Genomic DNA, 20,315 nt, shown 5'->3' with positions numbered 1-20,315 from the left:
GTTCATGTTGTTTAGTGAAGTTGTTAGTGTGGTTGTTAGCTCTGCTCCTACTGCAGCTGACAAAATGAAAGGCTTTTATTCAGGACTGGTCAGCTGTTAGAAGGTTTTGCTCTCACAGCCTCCTCCACGTTTGCCACCTCCTGCTGCTGCACCCTGGATTCCCCAAAGCCAAGTGCAGCTGATGACAGCACAGCTACACCCACAGTGGCAGTGAACTGCTTTACAGCACTGACCAACGTGCAAGGCAGCAGGGTTTACATAAGAGTCATAAACGTCTTGTGACATGAGTTCAGCTGAGAGCACACCTGATCGAATCGAAAGGTGAAGAATATCTGAAATTTGTCGACGTTTCTCTTACACTCTCTCTCTCTCTCTCTCTCTCTCAGCCAAAAATGGATCATTACTTTAAATATATAGAAAAGACAGTGAAGGAGAGGAGGGGTTCCTCACGCATTCGGTTCCTGCTCCAGGACGTCATCGACCTGCGACTGGTTAGAGACTCTGCCTGTGTTTGTGTGTTTGTGTTTGCCATTCCAGCGCATGGTGATGCAAAAGTATGCATCTGCTGATTTTGCTTTTCTAGAATAACTGGGTGTCGCGGCGAGCTGACCACGGGCCCAAGACCATCGAGCAGATTCATAAGGAGGCCAAACTTGAGGAGCAGGAGGAGCAGAGGAAGGTGCACCAGCAGCTGCTGTCCAAGCACAACAAGAGGCAAAGGTGTGGCCCTCAATTCCGTGACAGCCTTTTTCACCTGGCTGTGTGAGGCCGAGGACAAGTCCAAGGACAATCGACAGGAGGATGGACACATTTGCCAATGTGTGCTAAAAGACAATACAAGAATTCAAAAAAATAATAAAACTGTGTGACAAAGAAACAAAAGTTCTGACTCTAATGTATTTTTGCTTTTTCCTTTATGAACTGCAGACAAAATTATATTTAACATTTGCAGATGTTCAAAAGAAAAGACAGAGGTGAATATAGAAATAATATTATTTATTTTTTATTTTATTCTTCCTTGGCTTCTCCTGAATTCAGATAGGCTCTGCCCATTAGATTTCACTTTTTTGTTTGTTTGTTTTTTTATTTTTTTGCTAATTTCAAACCAGTCCTAGGATTTTCACACAATCTGAGTGAAATTGGTGTCAAAATATTTGCAAGAGTCTGAATCTCAATAATTATTTAAACAAAAACCTGACATAAAAAATACAGCTGTCCTCTTCCAGTCTAATATTAGTAGTACAAATTAGTAGTACAAAGGTCAGGCTTTAACTTTAACTTTAACTAGCTGTCACTCCTGAACGACATGTTCAGATTTCATGAAATTTAAAAGACTTATACCAGTATTGACTTTGAGGTAGCTTACCAAATGTAGCAGTTTTGTCAATATGGGGCATTATAATATGCAAATAACTTTCTCAATGACTGCTCTTCTGATCAAGATGAAATTTTGCATACTGCTTCTGTAAGCAAGCTGAAGGATTCCTAAGGATGACTCAAACATTGGCTAATGTTTTTCAGGTAATGGGCTAATCATAGAACTGGCTTCAGTGGACTTCTATAACGTTGATTCTTGTAGAAATAACTTTAAATTTAAATATCCTACTACTTTTTATGTTGCTGATGAACTGTAACACACTAGTCGTAGGACCTTTCTCCAATCTTCCCAAATTTGGTATCATAATGTTGATGAGACTAAAACATGTTGATATTTGTATGGTATATGGCACTTACATACCTATCAATCCTTCCAAGGTGTACTGATTCATTCAAAACAGCTGAAAAAAAATTAAGACTTCTTTGAGTAATTCTTATGAAACTTGACATGAGTATTGATTTATGGACTTTGAGCTAGCATGGGAATTATAGGACATTTTTGCCAACAGAGCCCCTCTGACATATGAAAAGGTATTAAAAAAAAAAAAAATGAGTCAATCCCATTGTGTACCAATTGTGCATGAGAAATGCAGTTTATACAGTGCAATACTTTGTGACTATTTCATAAAAAAAGTTCAATACGTTTCGTAAACCTTTTTTTAGCCTGATTTTTGATACCTAAATTAGTTGGGCAAATGCACCTTTCAAACAAGTCAGTGACCTTTTGATCTGGAGATACCTTTTAAATATAAAAAATGCAGATCTTCTTGTAAATAATGATCAAAAATATGTGTATTTAACTATCAATCCCCAAGAGCAGGATTTTTATTAATAGGCTAAAACTTAGCCATAGAGTGTTAGATTATCACCAAACTTCAATGGTGTATATGAACATACTGTGAATGCAAGTACATTTGGGGTGAACTGACCTTCTGGGGAAACTATATTTCTTAGTCATGTCGAATCAGAAAAATAATATTTATATAAAGCAATTCAGCAGAGAAAATTGAGAGATTGGTTTCAAAATACAACATTCCTGGAAACAAAACCTCAAAACCAACCACAAAGGCTGGTGAACTTTATATGGGATGTCATCAGCAACCAAGTTGTGCAGATGTGATAAAATGATTGGACCCCTTAATTGCCACCTGCAGCTATAATAAATGTAATTCTAATGTATGTCATGAATTCCCTAGATGAAGGAAGTTAGACATTTCAATAGCAACACACCTCCCTTGATGAAATGACTGGGTACAGAAATTAGTTGACCAGAAAGGCCAGAAAAATAGCACAACCACAGCCTTCAAACCTGACAACAAACCTGCTTAATGCTGACAGTTTTTTTTTTTTTCAAATACAAAATACAGACTCACTCTCAATAAATAACCATTTGATGAACTAATGCAGAATATAAATTAAGACAGTGACACAAGCTTTACTTTAGTTACTAAGCATTTAGGTTTGGGTGTTTTTAGTACTTGGTGGGATGGTTACGAGAAAATATTGGCATATTAGATAAGCAGAAAAATACTATGGATGGGTTCAACACATGATGTGCGTACTCGTTTGACTTTGGATCTATTGGATCCCGCCAATAACTGTTGAAAAGAAAAATGACCACCTGAATGCTAAAACATATAATGGAAATAAATGTCTTATGCAATACGAGAATTATGGAAATCGGGTCAGCTTTGGAATAGAGAGGAGCGTTAGGCACATACTAATAATATTAATACATTTTCAGAGACACACAATATCCATCCTGCCAAGGACAGGCAGTGATCAGTGAACCAGGCAGCCAGTAAGAGAAATAAAATCACCAAGAAAGTCAGGCTTTTTGCTGTTTGTTTTCAAAACAATGTCCTTGACAGAACACAAGATATGACTGAATGAGCAAAGTTACATTTACATAGAGCCTTTCAAAGAACATACAATGTTTGAACTAATAACAGACACCTGTTCATTTCAACACAATGGGAGAAATTACTCTGCTCACAGAGCTTAGTAACGCGTTAGATCAAAATTCGCTGCTGCTCTTTAAAACACTGAGCGTTTTTCTTAAAACACATAAAAGGTGCAAGATCACGCGTTGTCGTGTGAGCACCTCAGTCGTAAAAAGGGCTGAGTTGTCATGAATACGTTATGATCAGGAGTAGTCGGCCGTACTGCTGCGACATCCGGTCAAATCAACCGTCCTCTAAGAATCAGCGCAGTACTAGTTTTGGTAATAGCAGCATCTATGGACATAAACGGCGGCGAAACGGATGGTTTCTTTCTCGTCAACTTTATAGTCCATCACACCTGCTCCTATAGATCGGGATAAAATCTCCATACCAAAACCTCTGTGCATTGGCATGATGAAAATTTAGAGCACGCAAATCCTTCACTTCTGAAACAGCAGAAATTATGTAATTTTACGCAGATTTAAAAAAACCCTCAACGTTAAAGACTGCTGTTGACGGAGTTTTAATGTAAATATAGTAGGTTGGGGAAGTGTAACGATGAGCAGTGTGTGGAAAAGAGTGAGATTTATTAGGGGCAAATCCAAAGTCCAGGGTCAAATTATTAACATGGAAAGTCCGAGAATTCATGATAAACTAAAGTAAAGAAAAGTGCACGAAGACAAACCAGGGATGCAGGCTATAACATTGGGGCGAGGATAAACATTCAGGCTTATATTCACATGCACGGAAGCCTCGATTAACAAACAGCAGCTGGACTTACAATAAATAGCAGGGCTTAAAAACATGGTCAAATGAGCATTAAACCAGACACAAGTGCAAATTATGAGGGGTGCAGAAAACGAAACGAAGGAATGGAACCACAACAAGGGAGTAAATGAAAATAAAGACACTAGACAGGGAAACCGTGGAGACATGAACGCTAGGAGGGTGGTCAGTGGTGACAGGAAGCTTGTTTCAGTCATGGATGTCTTTGGCAAAATGAATGCAACTAAAATGCTTTCCTCATGTGTCCTAATAACCAAATAATAACCAAGTTCTTCTTTATTTCTAAATAATATGCCTTTCGGAAATTGTATAACTGCTTGTGTTATATTACTTTCTTTTATTCAGAAACACAGGAGACTCAGGTGAAAAGTGTGATGGAAATTATACACTTATTATTATATCCTAAAACTTGTCTCACCTAATCGTAGTCATCAGTTTATTAGATAAATGCATACCTATTTTTATGTTTGTGTTTCACATGTTCCATTCCTTTTCTCTTCTTTGAAAGAAAAATTCCTTAACTTAATCAAAGACTAGGATTAAAAAAATAAAATAAAATAAAATCATAGACAGGTCAGCTGAGCCCACTCCCTTGTCGTAATGTCCCCATATTGACAGTTAAATACCACATATTAAATACAATAGAGACTGGAGTGTCTTGTTTTTCTCTGAACATTCCACAGTGCATCTAGAATTTTAATAGTTGTTTATTTCTGCTCAGTTTTTCTGCTCTTATTTTAATTTGTTTTTGTCTTAAGGAGAAAAAAAAGGCGACAAACGAGACCTGTGACCCCAGGGGGAAATCGTGGATCAGATGCCTCACACCAAGTCACTGTGTAAACAACACCAGGTTCATGTTTTAGTGTGAGGAATGAGTGCAGGAGTGTTTTGAAAGAGCAAATACAAACACTAACAAGAAGAGAACAAAGAAAACAGGAAGGAGAAGCTCCTTTCCTTTTTGAGTTACTTACTGAGATCATTCTCATAGCAAGTTCATTACACCTTGTGTACTTGTTGTAGTGCAGTTTGCTGTTTCTATATTGGCTGAGAGAAGGAGCAGACCTGTTCCATTTACATTTAAACAACAGAATCTTGTCAGTGGAGGATGTACTTTCTCAAACCTTTTTAACTGGTATCTCGCCTCTGTGTCTCTCTGTGTTCGCAGGACAGGGACCACTGCACGCCTCGCACCAGAACACCTTTCCAGTGATGACTCCCCTTGTGTGGAATTAGTTCACAGCTGTTTAGTCTTATACTTATCCACAACTAGGATTAGTCCATTTACTATTTCTTAGAAGTGGGGATCAAGAACATTGGAAGACGTGAGTAGTTTTTTGGAGAAATACAGATCAATACATAAAAACAGGCAAATGACCTGGTTATACTCAAATACATCCATAAACATATCAAACAAAGTAATGCTTAGGTATGAATTTTCTTGACTTCGTGACCTATTATGAAGCTTAACTTGTTATGAACTGACACGTGATAATGTTCACACATTTAGCTGCAATTCTTTGTTTAACTTCAGAGGGTTAAATGGAGCTCACCCAGATGATGGTGTTGACTGCTTCAAGGATTTTCACTAGAAGTTATATAACTGCAAGTTATATTACCGATGTCTAAGTGTATGCAGCGCAGAATTCTTTATTCGTAATGTAATACATGTCCTATTTCATTCTACAAGATAAACAGGTTGGAAAATATTTGTGTAAAATAGATTATGATTATTTTTGGAACATAAAGCCATGCAAACATTGTAAGTGGACATCAAGGAAAAATATAAAATAAAAGAATAGTATAGCATACAGTTACAGGGTATGCCTGTTTTCATTGATTACTAGGGAAGCTCTTTGTCTCCCTCTTGTGGCCATTGTTGTCTGAGCCAACAACCATATCAGCATAAGTGACATGAAGTTACAGAAATTAATTAAAACTAAAACGTATTTTTATAAACACGATTTGACAGTGTGTTTTACATATTCTGGTTGAATATGACATTTATGTGTACAAGATTATAAAAAACACAATCATACATTTACCTGATACTTATATCCAAAGTGACTTACGAGTGAGTATAACTTGAGCAATTGAGGGTTAAGGGCCTTGCTCAGAGAACCAACAGTGGCAACTTGGCAGCAGTAGGGCTGGAACCAGTAAGCTTCTGACTACAAGTCAAGTATTTTAACCAATGGGCTACCACTGATCACTGCTGCTGCTGCTGACCATAAATGTTAGAATTTACAATGTTGGATACTAAACTATTTAAAAAACATTTTGAAACATTTATTTATTTCATTTCCCCTAACCTTTGACAGCACGGCTAGTCCAGACCTCTGTATATGCATCTTCTTACCCCTTCTCTCTGCACAAAGAAAATAAAAGACATTAAGAAGAGACTAATTGCCCAAAGGATAAAAAAATTAAATGACATTTATAATGATAAAAGGAAAAAGTAAATAGATAACAGTAGATGTGTTAATATAAAATCAAAAGTCATCTAAACAGAACTCAATGCAATAAGTGTGTTTTGAGATGTTTTTGTTTTGTTGTTTGTTTGGGGTTTTTTTCCTTTCAAGTGCTAATGCCATCATGGGTTGCTAGACCTTGAAGACATTTAAAGAATAATAAAATAATCTTCAAATGTTTTTATAGTTATGAAGTTATAAAGCCTATAAAGGCGTTTGACCCTGATTTTGCTGTAAAAAACAGATGTGTTCACACTGCACAACTGCACTGCTTTATGTGATCTCCTGCTCACATCTGGCAGACACGCTTATCTATAGCAACTTACAGTTTCAACTATATTACAGAGCTAGGTCCATATAGCGGTAGGAGTTTGATTCAGTTCAGTTCAGCTCACTCAGGCTTTCATTTCTATTGTCTTGTCTTCAAGTTTTGTTTCATTGTCCCTAATAAGTCCAAATTGTGCTTGTCTACTCATGTCTCACTGTCCTCCTTTGCTTGATGTCACAACTTCATTGATACCTAAAGTGAATGTTGGAAATATCACATGTTCTTTGAGTAGGAATCAAATATCATTGCACTAATACACTGGACTGATAGTGGACTCTGATGAGGTACACCTACCCCTGATGTCGTGATGTTACTGAGCCTCATCCTGTCTCAGATGCCTTGGCTACTCCCATCATCCCCTGATGTCCCCTGTTGTAGCCCACACCACCTCCACCCCAACCAACTACTCTCTGTTGCCCTTAATGGACGTTCTCTTGCGACTTGGGTCTCGGACACATGCACACTATCGGGACAAGACTAGAACCTCCAGAAAGTTGGTCTAAACATTAAATGCTTATTTCATTTTTTAATTTATGTCTCTCTTTAAACAGCCAGAGGAGGATGGGGCCCCCTTTGAGTCTTGGTACCTCTCAAGGTTTCTTCCTCATGCTCTAGGGAGCTTTTCCTTGCCACTGTCACCCTTGGCTTGCTTACTGGGGGCTTGGACTTGGACATTTGAAAGCTGCTTTGTAACAACACCTGTTGTAAATAAAATAAAATAAAATAAAATTTTAAAAAGCACTTTATAAATAAATTTTGAGTATTTGATTTTTATATGTAATCTTAAAATTTATAAGATAACTAAAATTTGTTTTTTAATCATTACATTTTTTCACTTAAAACAAAAATAGAATTTGGAGAGTCCCAATAATCTAGAAAAATCAAATCTCATCATTACAGTGCCAACAACACATCAACATCACCAGACTTCAAAGCACTTGTCTAAGAGGAAGATTTGTATGCCTGTAATTCTGTTGTTGAAGAGCCTATAAAATCAAAATAGACTTTTAAATTTGAAATTTTAAACTCAAATAAATACAGCCTTATTTTACATGCCTAAACACACACACACACACACACACACACACACACACACACACACACACACAGTTACCTCACAGTGTAAATATTGTTGTTGGTGGAGAAAGTATCATAGATCCTCTTTGCTGACACATCAGTGATGTCATTGTGACTGAGGTTGAAATTAGATGGATTATAATTACCACATTGTTCAGGATTCCCAAACACACCTCCCTCTACTAAATCACCGTGTAGTAGTACAAACACCTGTAGATTTATATATCAATGAATTAAATTAATGAACGAATGAATGAATAAACGAATGACTGAATTAGCAAATGAATGAATAAGCAAAGCAATAAATAGTATATTTGTGTCAGTGGACCTGAGTCATTAATGGCCAGATAATTATGCATTTTGACATTTTAAACAAATTATCATTTCTTTCAGTTCTTGTACACATGACTTGTTATCTATCAGGCATGAAACTGTAAATCATAAAGAGTCTGTTATGCCTTATTTCTCTTTTTAATGAGAACATGTGTTTCTACAAGCAGTCTGGATATTCTGTAGACCACAGAGGTCCATCCTGTCAAGTACAGGAAGTGATCAGTGAACCAGGCAGCCAATGAGAGAGGTCGTCATTTCCAAATAAAATCACCAAGAAAATCAAGCTTTTTGCTGTTTGCTTTTGAAAAAAAAAAAAGTCATTGAAGGAACACAGGATATGACTGAATGAGCAAAGTTACATTTATATAGAGCCTTTCAAGGAACATACAATGCTTTACAATGAACACACACAGCTTCTATGTTCAGTCACATGCCAGATTTTGTGTTAAATTGTGAGAAAAAGAGTAAAATGTGTTATATCTATGTTAGTGTTCACTGTGGACTCAACAATCAAGACTCTCTACACATCCCTCCTCCTGCTTGTCCACTCACTCCAGGATGTGGGCTTTGTGCTGGTGTGGGAACAGCAGCTGCAGGCAGTGGTCAGTGAGCTGACAGTGGCTAAGGTCCAGTTCTGACAGCCCTTCAGAATGTTCCAGAAACAGCGCCAGTGACGTTACGGCAAAGTAGACGAGCTTCGACCAGCTCATGGGAGCACTACACATCCCCAACATTAAGCAGCAAAACCCCAGAGACCTTCTGCCTGTACTGGCCAGACCTGATACAAGGATAGGAATTTCAATTTATTCATATTGGATATAAGAATGATTAATGGCTGCTGAGCGAAGCACTTTCATTGAAAATTCATCCACCAATTTAAATTCTTTTTTTTCTTTTTTTTTTTTTTTTGTAACCAGAAACAGGGCACACCAGCCAGGAATACATTCCAGGTCTGTTTTAGAACACTGGCTGTGATTCATTACATTTTGGCAATTGTGAAAAGAAACTGGATGATACTTCTAAAAGTAATTGTGTTTGCAGTTTATTTGCACAGTTACATGAACAACACTGGTAGCATAGTCAACAGGCTTGATGGTTTTCCAGTGCACGACACTGTGATACCAGGGCTGGCCCAAGCCTGTGTGGGGCCCCATGCAGAAATCTGAGCTGCCCCTTCATAACATAGATAAAAAACAAATAGAAATAAATACAAGGCCTTAGCACGCACTCATTTTGCTTATACGCCGGGACAATTGTTCTGCTGTTATCCTACCTATTGAGCAGTCCTACCTAGATTTAATGCACTTATGTACATCACCCTTAGTCCAGGTTTCTGGTGTTTATTTTAGATGCATTTTTAGTTGTATATATTATAATTAGGCTACTGTGGACAATTGTATACCGTATAGCTACAGCACCTGTACTTCACACACATGAAGTAATCGGATCTAGAAAGTTGCCAACCCTATTAAAATATTAGGTTTATAGTATAATATTTGAATCAAACAGACAAAGCATTAATCACAATCATTTGCATGATGATTAAATCTTGAACCAAAAATGTATCAGAGAGCTGTAGTGTTTTTCACAGACACACACCCAATTAAACTGTGCTTGACCATTTCTTGCTCTCTATATCATTCTCTGCAGTTTACTGAGAAAGACCTGACACTGGGTAATGCCATTGTCTATTCGAAGGCCAAAACAACAACAATCTTGGTTATCAAAGATTCACTCCACCCTGACCACAGCCTCTTCTTTTAGAAGCTATGAAAAAACCACCATCGCAGCTTGTGAGCACAAATCTAGCCTCTTAAAAATACTCGCCTGGAATTAAACCTAGTAGAGTTCCACAACGAGGTGCAATTTGTAAAAGGACGTCTTTTTCTCTCAGAGTTAGAAATCTGCAGAAATAAATACATCAGTTAAATTTTTAAATATGTAGGTTAGAAATCCAAGTATAAAGAGCAGATATATTATCTGTGCTAATTAATGAATGTATTTAAAGTATACATTTAGTAGGCCTAAAAATAGAACTTGTATGTAAATCATATCTAAAAATTTTTATTTAGAGTAAATTACATGTGACATATTGAAGATTTTGATTTTTTTGGCCTGCTACCACCACACCGCCTCATCGGGAACTGTTACACTTTATTTTTTATTTATTTTTATTTATAACTTAAAAATAATCACCTGGAATGTAAACTTAGCCGAGGTCCACAACGAGGTGCAATTTGTAAAAGGACGTTTTTTTTCTCTCAGAGTTAGACATCTGGAGAAATAAATATATGAATTTATTACCCCCCATCAGTGGACCTTTAGAGCTTTATTATTAAAAATAAGACAGACAGATGAACAGAGAAACCCAAAATGTATATATAATATTTTTAAGTATTCGCCATCTGCACCATTACAGGAATGATGTGTGTGTGTGTGTGTGTGTGTGTGTGTGTGTGTGTGTGTGTGTGTGTGTGTGTGTGTGTGTGTGTGTGTGTGTGTATGTATGTATGTATGTATCTATGTATATGGTTATGTGTGAGTACATGTATGTTGGATTGTATATGTACACGTATTAGAGTGTGATATTTAGCGTTTATGGATTGGCTCTGTATGGATTTTATCAAAGGTGTCCACTCTAGATTATTGGTTCTGTTATTGATTAATTCTGAGAATTATTCTATTGATATATATACTATCAATAGATTTTTCTATTGGGTGACACTAATATTATTTTTTGTTTTCCAGTTCATGAGTATGTTTTTTTGTTTGTTGTTTTTTTTGCAAGAATATTTTTATTATATCAATATAATAATGTTATACATAGTATCCTGTCATATTGGTTGATGATATGTCTCCTAGGAGACATAAAGATGGTGTTGGATGGATATGGTTATTTAAAGCATGGGATATGTTGGTGATGCACTATATTGGACTGTTTGCACTTGTGTAGCATGTTGTCTGTTGCACTGTTGTTTTTATGTTGCACCATGGCCCTGGAGGAACGTTGTCTCGTTTTTGTTGTGTACTTGTATATATAGCTGAAATGACAATAAAACCACTTGAACTTGAACTCGAACTTGATGACGACTTGCCAAAATTGCTTGATAGGTGTGCTCTGCCACGTGACGTGAATGTAATCGTCAACTGTGATTTGAATAAAGTATGTACAGATTGCTGAGCTTGTGAAACCAATTTTAAACATCCAATGTGTAGTATAATGTACTCTGTATTATTTTGTACTGAATGCATTGTAGGTTAGTGTTGCAGTCATGTGGTAATTATTATTACACATTTTAATCCAAACTGCAGCGTCGGGGGCTAGTAATAAATGTTCCTCCTATTGTCTCGATGGGAGAGTAACTGTGAGATTTGATTTCACTATTATTTTGTATATCTTAGATAATAGGTTTTTTGTATTAAGAATGCTTGTTTATAAATTCTGATATGGATGTAGGTATCGGAATTGATTTTTGAACACATAGGTGATCTTAGCTGATGGTATTGTAGGAACTGGGGGCTTTCTATAGCATATTTTGGGGCTAGTTGTGGGCGTGACATGAAACAAGTCTTAGGATAAATATGTTTAAGGTTTGTAATGCCTTTTTCTATCCAAGATGTAAAGTTTAATATTTTTGTTCATGGTAAAGCCTGGATTGTTCCAAATTGGAGAATGAATAGTTCGTGTGAGTGTGGAGTTTGATATCTTGTGGAATTTCCACCAGACTGTTAGTGTCATGGCCACCTTCAAACTGTTGAAACATGGATATTTTTGAATATGAGTCTGGGCACATTTGAAACACCTGCCGCAAACATTACTGACATTATATCTTGTTTATGTGATTGGCTGTGCAAACAAGCTGGCCTGAGAGGTGTGTAGCGGGATATGACTCAGTGCATCTCTGGTGCAGCTTTTGATGAGTACAGTGTCATGAGTGTGTCTGTCCAGCAGCACAAAAAGGGGATACAGCTTCTTCTACTGGAGGTTTCCGATAAATATGTAGATATGTTAGTATGTAATAGAAAGACAGCTGTCCATCCTCATAGTCTAGGTACATGCCCACATTCCTGGGCAATTGTGTCAGGGGCAGAGGGGTCTCAGGCATGGTGCAGGTGTACGACTTCTGGTTGCTCCTCCAGAGCACCCAGAAACCCTCACAGTGGGTTTCTCAACTTGCTCAGACTCAAATCTCAATATCGGCATCCGAACCGTCTTAGAGAGGAACAAAAAACACAACTCATTTGATTAAATTGTTCCAGTATAAATATGGTTATCAAACATGCTTTTAAAAATACACTTCCATGGAGATGGTGCCCTACAGGGTAGTGTTGGAACAGTGTGTACAGGCTTAGTGTCATGTTGTGGCCCCGCCCCCTCCTCAAACATCTTGGTATGTGTGTGTTCGTCTGTGTTGCCACACCCTCTCGTGCCGTTCACCTGTTCTCTGTTATGTGTAATCGGCTTGGGTGTATATATGTCTCGTGTGTCATAGTACGTGTGTTGGTGTTTGAGATGTGCATAGTATTTGAGCTTTGTTGTATGTTTTGCATGTTTGTAAAAATAAAAGTGCGTTTCATCTTGCCTCGTCCCCGCATCCTGCTTATCCTCGCAACGTCACAAGTAGACCACTTTAGATGTAACTTAGAACCTCCAGTGACCTCTGTATGTGTTTCTTTAGTTGTATGAGCTCCACTGGAGGACTCTGAATAGTTGACAATGGAAGAGGGGTATATCAGATTCACCCCTTCTGCCTCGGTGTGACAGATTAACACACTGCATTAACGTTTAGAAATAAAAACATATGGTAAACACAGTCTAGAAAATATTACCTTGTAACAATTCATTCAGTATATGAACTGTTTTCTGTGTCCTTATGTCTATAAATTAAAAGTAATAAAACATTTAAATGATAAATAAATTACAATGAATGTATAAATGTTCACAAATAAGAAACTACATTGGTCTGCACTTTTCTCCACAGATTCAAGGAACTCATGAAAGTTGGAAGCTATAGAAACACATAATACAGAATTATAGACTGACTGATGTGTGAGCAGAAAGATCACTGTGATGTTCTCATATCTAAAGCACTCAAAGCATTGATGTTATGTAAATGAACTGTGATCTGATTGGTTTAAGGAAATAGATTCACCTACTTTGAAGTTCAAGTTTTTATCAAAAGGTTAGAACTGGTTGACTATACTTTGTCTGTCCTCCAACAGGAAATTTAAACATTTATATCCAAAGTATTACGCGATAGAAATCAATTCAAGACTACCCGTTATTGACCGCTAGAAGGGGGAAGATACGAAGAAATAAATGAGTCCAGCTCCTCCTGCCCGACTTTACGGTGAGACTCTGCTTTTACGTCATTAAAACGCTAAAGATAAAAGGCCGCCATATTTGTAGTTCCACAACGTGAAAAGGCGTCATTTTGTATGCCAAAGAATGAATAAACACCATGCCATGCCTTGAAGACGACGAAATTGCAATCTATTTAGCTAGCCATAAGAATAAGAATAGCTGCTTGATTTATATAATCACAAATATATTGTGTTATGCCTCTTTTCCCAGTTAACACTCTTTTTATTACCTCAAACTTATGCTTATTTTGCATCTCTTCTAGGTATTTTAGCAGTATTCTAGTTCAGTGGTATCTTTGTCTCTAACCTACTGTACTTGCTAGGATACAATAGATGACAAAGTATTTTTGTAAGTCACTCTGGATAAAAGCATCTGCTAAATGCCAAAAATGTAAATGTAAATGTAAATGTAAATGGAGGGTTGTATTAATACAGAATCCTGTTGTTGTGAAGCATAGTGTCATAGCATTTAAATTGATACTGTATGTATATCAACTTGGCAGCTCAGCTCAGCCAATCAGATTTTAAGGCCAGATCTCTCTATGGCTTTTTATACTTCCAGCCAGCTGCTTCAGCAGTGCGCAGTGCTGTTGCACAAAGTCCAGGGAAGCGTCTCCGTTGCAGAGGATGTCTGCTCAGTCAGCTGTAGCAGGCAGTCTTCACGCAGGAGCACTCAGAGGCCTGGATCAGCTTCTTTGAGACCGACATCCCGAACCATGGAAAACTGTCCTATGAATACGGTTATCGATTTCAGCAAGAGTGCTGAACATGTGGAGACTCACTCAACCAGCCAAAGAAAGCACAGTGGACTAGCTAAAAAAGTGCAGAATCTGGTTACTGAAAATGAGCGTGATTCCTGGACAGCTATTTCCCAAACCCAGAGATTCCCGATATGGCAATCAAGAAATTCAGCAATGACTACACCAAGAAGCCTTATGATGACGCCTGTTGAGGAAATCTGTTTGAATCTGGACACCCTATTTGCCACTCCACGAAGTTCCAAGTGTTCATTTTCAACTAGAAACAGCCCTACTTCTTTACTGATGTGTTTTGACCTACCTGGTGTGCCCATTTATGAGCTGGACCACACTTTGACTGTCCGGGACAAAGCTAGAAGTTGCTCGCCTGATCTTAAAATGGACACAAATCCACAAAGCCGCAAGTGTGCATCTGCGCCTTCGGCTGGACGCGGAGCTGCTCTCTTGCCCTCTGCTTTGGACTTTCTGCCACACGATGTTCCTCCTTCTGAGCCAGCCCAATCTCGGACCTTCCTGGATGAAGCTAACAGTACAGTAACAGAACAGTAACAGATGAAGCTCTTACTTGACCTGGATGAACTGAGTGTGAGGACGCCTGAGCCGTTCGACCTGGAAGAGCAGGACAGCTGTCGTGGCAGTGTAGCCTCCTGGCCTGCACATCCGTGGTCTGAAGACAGCCCTTGTGCAATGCTGAAAACCAGCCTTAACCTTGACTGAACATTTCAGTTAGCCTGATATCGCAATAATATCCCAATATCTTATGGTATTTCAATAAAAAGCATGAATAAAAATCACAGCAAGCCGTATAGTTACTGTAGGACATATACATACACAGGGGCAGCTGTTATAAATGGGCTAGTGGGGCTAAATCCTAATCATAATCATCAATACCATATTCTTACCATTCAAACCTTCTTATATGTAGTTAAGAAATGCATTGAAGCAGATTATTTTGGACTTCTGTGGACCCAAGAACAATAGCATCACTTAAAGGTCATAATAAAAATACAAATTGGCTAAGATGGACTGATTTGATCTAGCCACAAGCTGCAGATTCACACAGCCTATCTAGCAAGCACATTCTGACATATTACATACACTGAAATCAGTGAAATACTCCACTAATTAGATCTTCTTGGGCTAATTTTTTTAGGCCCACAATGTCAAGCTCCACCTTCTTGATATCTACATTTCAGTACTGTTTGAAAAGGACTGGCTATAAAAAGCAAATCACTGACTATAAAAATGTAGAAATGTAAGAAAACACATGGAGGGCTCATTAAGAGTGAGTACATTCATAACACGTGGTCAGTGTTTGTAGTCGTTTTTGTTTATCTAAATGTATCCTAGTCTGTTTATGCCTGGGAACAACCGCAAAGCATTAGTTATCTAGCTTTCATTGCTTAAAGCCAGAATGTTTATATTTTTCTTTGGTTGCCTGTTTGTTTTGTTTAGTTGATGATGTTAAAAACATCTCTGCCACATATTTGCCATATAAAAGATAAGAGAAATATATGTTTCAAATATGATGTGAGCATTCTACGACATTAAAAGTCGCATCCGTTTTTCTTTGTTTCAATAGGCCTTTATTCTAACAGTCATATATGCTAGCATAAATAAATAAAATGCTGAATTGCATAGATCATTGAGTTAAGGCTGCTGTCCTTCCTCTGAGTGTTGTGGAGCCTTTTGGAAGTGCCTCATTATTGCTGAAGAAACCCTTATCTCTACAATATAGCACATTTCCAAGCAGGAAATAAAATGTAGGAATATCAAATGTGCAATCATGAGGTTTATAATTTTTGGTTCCTATATAGATGCAAATGATTCTGAAGCCAAGCAGACGAAACGGTGCTTGTCCAGTTTCTCTGTTCACTCTGATTTCCAGACCTAAGAGGTTCAGTGTGAGAAAGGTAGATGTGTTCAACACTGCACTGAAACCTCAATGGTGGACATTTCCATCAGATACTCTTATATCAGCTTGTATTGAAACAAGCTGGTGATATGGAGCTGAAATGATAGCTCTTCATCATGAAAACAGAGGGACTGGGCTTGACAACATGACATGATTTATAGGGGGCGTCAGGGTGGGCATTGACCATATGCCTGTCACATTTGGTCCTTTATATTGATTGGTTGTCCTTCCTGCAGCAGTGGTCTTTGGGCCACCTCCCATCTCAACCCCCTCACAGGCTGATGCTTTTATCCAAAGCAACTTACAATTACAACCGAGTACAACTTGAGAAACTGAGGGTTAAGGGCCTTGCTCAGGGGTCCAACAGCTTGGCAGTGGTGGCACTTGAACCAGCAACCTTCTGATTATAAGTCAATTACCTTAACCCCTGAGCTCGGACAGTTCAAGAGGAAGGTCAGCTAGTTCACTATGTGACATTAAATCACTTCAGTGGTGTATAATTATGCTGGAGTGACTTCTCATCATGTTTATTGGCAGAGACATTGAATTTGACATTTTTGGAGTAGGTATTATAGTTAATGGACTGGAGTAAGTTCCATTACGTAAAATTGTATTTTGAATGAATGAATTGAACAAATGCAGTTTGTCGCATTTTTTACACTGAGGAAGTAATAAACTACTTCTGATTTCACACAAATACTTAGTTTTACCTGGATTATATTTTTTATGGGTGTAAAGCAAACTGTTTTGTATTTGGCATTCAACTCATTCAAACAAGTCTTCTGTTTTGTTTAGCTGTGTAACGTTGAGCGGTAAGGAGGCAGACACGTGCGGAGAAGAGCGAGATTTAATAGGGGCAAATACAAAATCAGTCGTTTAGGCAGTCCAGGGTCAAAGAGCCAACACAGAGAGCGAGGCGATACATGATTAAACAAAACAAACACACAAAGGCACGAAAGCAAACAGGGAAGCAGGCTATAACTAAGGCTAGGGAAAACTCAGAGCTAGGAAACACGGAGCACAAACCAACACAACCATACGAATAAACATGCAAACATTCAATGAACTAAACACATAGACCAATCAGTCAAAATTCAATAATTCAAATGAACAGCAAAATCTAAGGGAACAAGGCAGGGTTTAAATATATTCAACTTCACAAAACTAGAAACGAAGGACAGGTGTAAGCAATCAAACAAGGTGAGGACAAAATCAAACTATGGAACGGAACAGAGCTAAACACAAGACAGGGAAAACACGGAACACCGAAGATGAAAGGGACTGATCGTGACAAGTTGTTTATTTTAAGAGACTTTTCTTATTCTTTTTGTATATTTCCAATTGCTCTTTAATAAAGCAAAGTATTACTTATCTGAAAAATCAGTTAGTTGATGCCATAATCGAGAGAATACTCGATTACTAAAATATCCTATAGCTGCAGGCCTAGTGTGCATATATAAAATATGGCATTGAAATAAATGGAACCAATGCTAAAGTATGGCTCTGAAACAGAGAAGGTCTCTTCTGTGATAAGCTCTGGAAATAAACTGATGCATACCGACATTTGTAATGTAATGTAAACCTGACATTACAAATGTAAACCTGGAATTACCGTTACAGTATCTGAACCATAACTGCTGCTGATGCAACAAAATGGTCCAAAATTAATTATGGAAATAACAGAGCGCCCTTTAACTTCATCACCACAATGGCTGACACATGGCAGTTTCATAGAGGAAGCCTCTTTCTGTCCTCTGCATTCTTATGAATGACACTAATATAGTACACACAAATATTTGCCAAGCAAAAAGACACTTAGAATGATACTATCAGCAAATCAAAGATGGCCCAGAAGCTCCAGGTGACCATGAGTTGATACTGTACCTTGCTGCTGGCAGGAGTCCACAGACAGCAATGAATGCATCTGTGTTTTGTCTGCTGCAGGTAAGTAGGTCAAGAATGGCTCACCTAGTGTGTGTGTGTGTGTGTGTGTGTGTGTGTGTCTGTGTCTGTGTCTGTCTGAGTGCATGAGCGTGTGCAGTACCTTGCAGGCCACACGGTGGGGACAGAGCATCCCAAAGCCCAGAGGAAGCTGGATAGTCCTAAGCAGGGCCACCACGTCCAAGTGCTTTGTGAAACCCTGTGAAGAATGCTGGAGTGAGAAAAGTGGACGATGAAGAGAGACGGCAAAGCGAGACATGGAGGTGGAGCTTACTTATGTAGGTGGGGCTTACTTATGGAGGTGTATCTTACTTATGGAGGTGGGGCTTACTTATGGAGGTGGGCCTTACATGGCTTCGGGATCATACTCTGACCAGATCCTTTTGAACTCATCCAAGTGATGCAATCCCAGAATCGACCAATCATGTGTCAAGTAGTCAAAATTGTCCACGATGACAGCAACAATGAGATTGATAATCTGGGAAAGGTGATAAATGGACACAGCAAATAAAGAGGAATGTAAGCATCTGAATTAAATTCACATGAAAGTAAAAGAATTGTGCATTACCAAGAAAGCACAGAGCATGAAGAAGCTGATGAAATAGATGATGGCAAAGTTGCTGCCGCAGGTGAATTCCTTGCCGGGCTCGTAGTCCGACTCTGGATCACAGCGTTTCCCTGGCAATCTGGCCAACATAATCTCCTGCCAAGCCTCGCCCGTGGCACACCTATGTACGCACACACACACAAACATGAGCACACACGCACACAGGTGGGGATGAGACTCATCCAACCTGAGTGCAGTTTTGTCTACGCTCCCGCGGGCTGTGAGGTCCACAATGACTCCACTGCTGTGCCTCCTGCTGGCTCCTCTGCTCCAATGTCTGCTAGGGAGAAAGACAGTCAGGCAAGCACCATGTCCCTGAGATGCCTGCACAGCAGTGGGTTCATATTCGGTGCTCTTCAAATGACGTGTATTTGTATGTTCACACTCATCAGAATCTGTATTCCCTCCCCCACCCACCTGCATGCCAATCACAGCATAGATGAAGAAGATCATGGCGATGAGCAGCGCTACATAAGGGAGGGCCTTTGGGACAAACAGAAGAAAACAGAAGAAAAAAATCTCATTTGAATTCTCAGCTTTTGTGTGTTCAGGTAGAGAGAAGAAACTGAGGGGTTTTTTGTTGTTGTTGCAGTGACCATTGACCTAAAGAGATTTCACAAAGGTCCAGAGGCGTGTGCGGATGCCCTCCCCCTTGCTGAGCATCTTAACCAGTCTCATCACACGAAACAGACAGAAGAAAGCGATATACACCCGAGAACTGTCTTCAGAGCTCTGTGGAAAAGGAAGTAAGAGAGGCAGAGGCTATATAAAGAATTTCTATGAGTAAGATTATCTGATTGCTGTGCCTAATGTCTAGTAGATCTCCAAGTTTATAAACTTGCAATAATATCACCTTCTGGACAGTCTTAAAAATTCAATTGCAGTGATGATTATGACAAGTATATAGTTGTAAATAATTTTTGCTGATTACTGATTATAAATAATGATTCTAATGAAATAATAATCTAAAATACTAATGAGAATATTTCTGAGAAATCATACGATACTGTATGGCAGGTATGCCACTGCCATAGTTTCCCCACCCTGACATCATGGTTGCCGTGGTGCTAGTGCCATGTGGATTTGTTGTTCTTTTTTGTTTCCACCCTGTAATATGCTTTGTTCTAACTGTTCTTAACACCTGTTTTGAGTTTTCCCCTAAGTAACCTGTCCTGCTGTGGTGCTTGTTCCTCTACTTCTAGTCATGTTTTCTGGTTTTATGTCTCAGTCTCAATGTTACAGCCAATACATTTTCTATACTTCTATATTGATAGTAACAGTATGAAAGCAGACTGGACACTCACAATGAACTCTGTAACCACAATTTCCACCACACTCCCCACCACAATGAGAGCATTGAAGAAATTCCAGGCATCCATGAAATAATGCTGGGGACAAGACAAATGGCCAAATAACTA

At 38.5% G+C, this 20,315-nt stretch overlaps 1 pseudogene; it reads right to left on the bottom strand.

Annotated features, from left to right (window-relative positions):
* Positions 1-14,807: 14,807 nt before the first annotated feature.
* Positions 14,808-19,575, bottom strand: LOC145655827 (voltage-dependent L-type calcium channel subunit alpha-1D-like; annotated as a pseudogene).
* Between the last annotated feature and the right edge of the window lie 740 nt (positions 19,576-20,315).

Source organism: Electrophorus electricus, unplaced genomic scaffold (genome assembly GCF_041902795.1).
Source record: "Electrophorus electricus isolate QZ-2024a unplaced genomic scaffold, ASM4190279v1 Scaffold36, whole genome shotgun sequence".
Taxonomy (NCBI): domain Eukaryota; kingdom Metazoa; phylum Chordata; class Actinopteri; order Gymnotiformes; family Gymnotidae; genus Electrophorus; species Electrophorus electricus.
The sequence above is the reverse complement of the archived record's forward strand: the minus strand, read 5'-3'. Positions and strand labels throughout refer to the sequence as shown.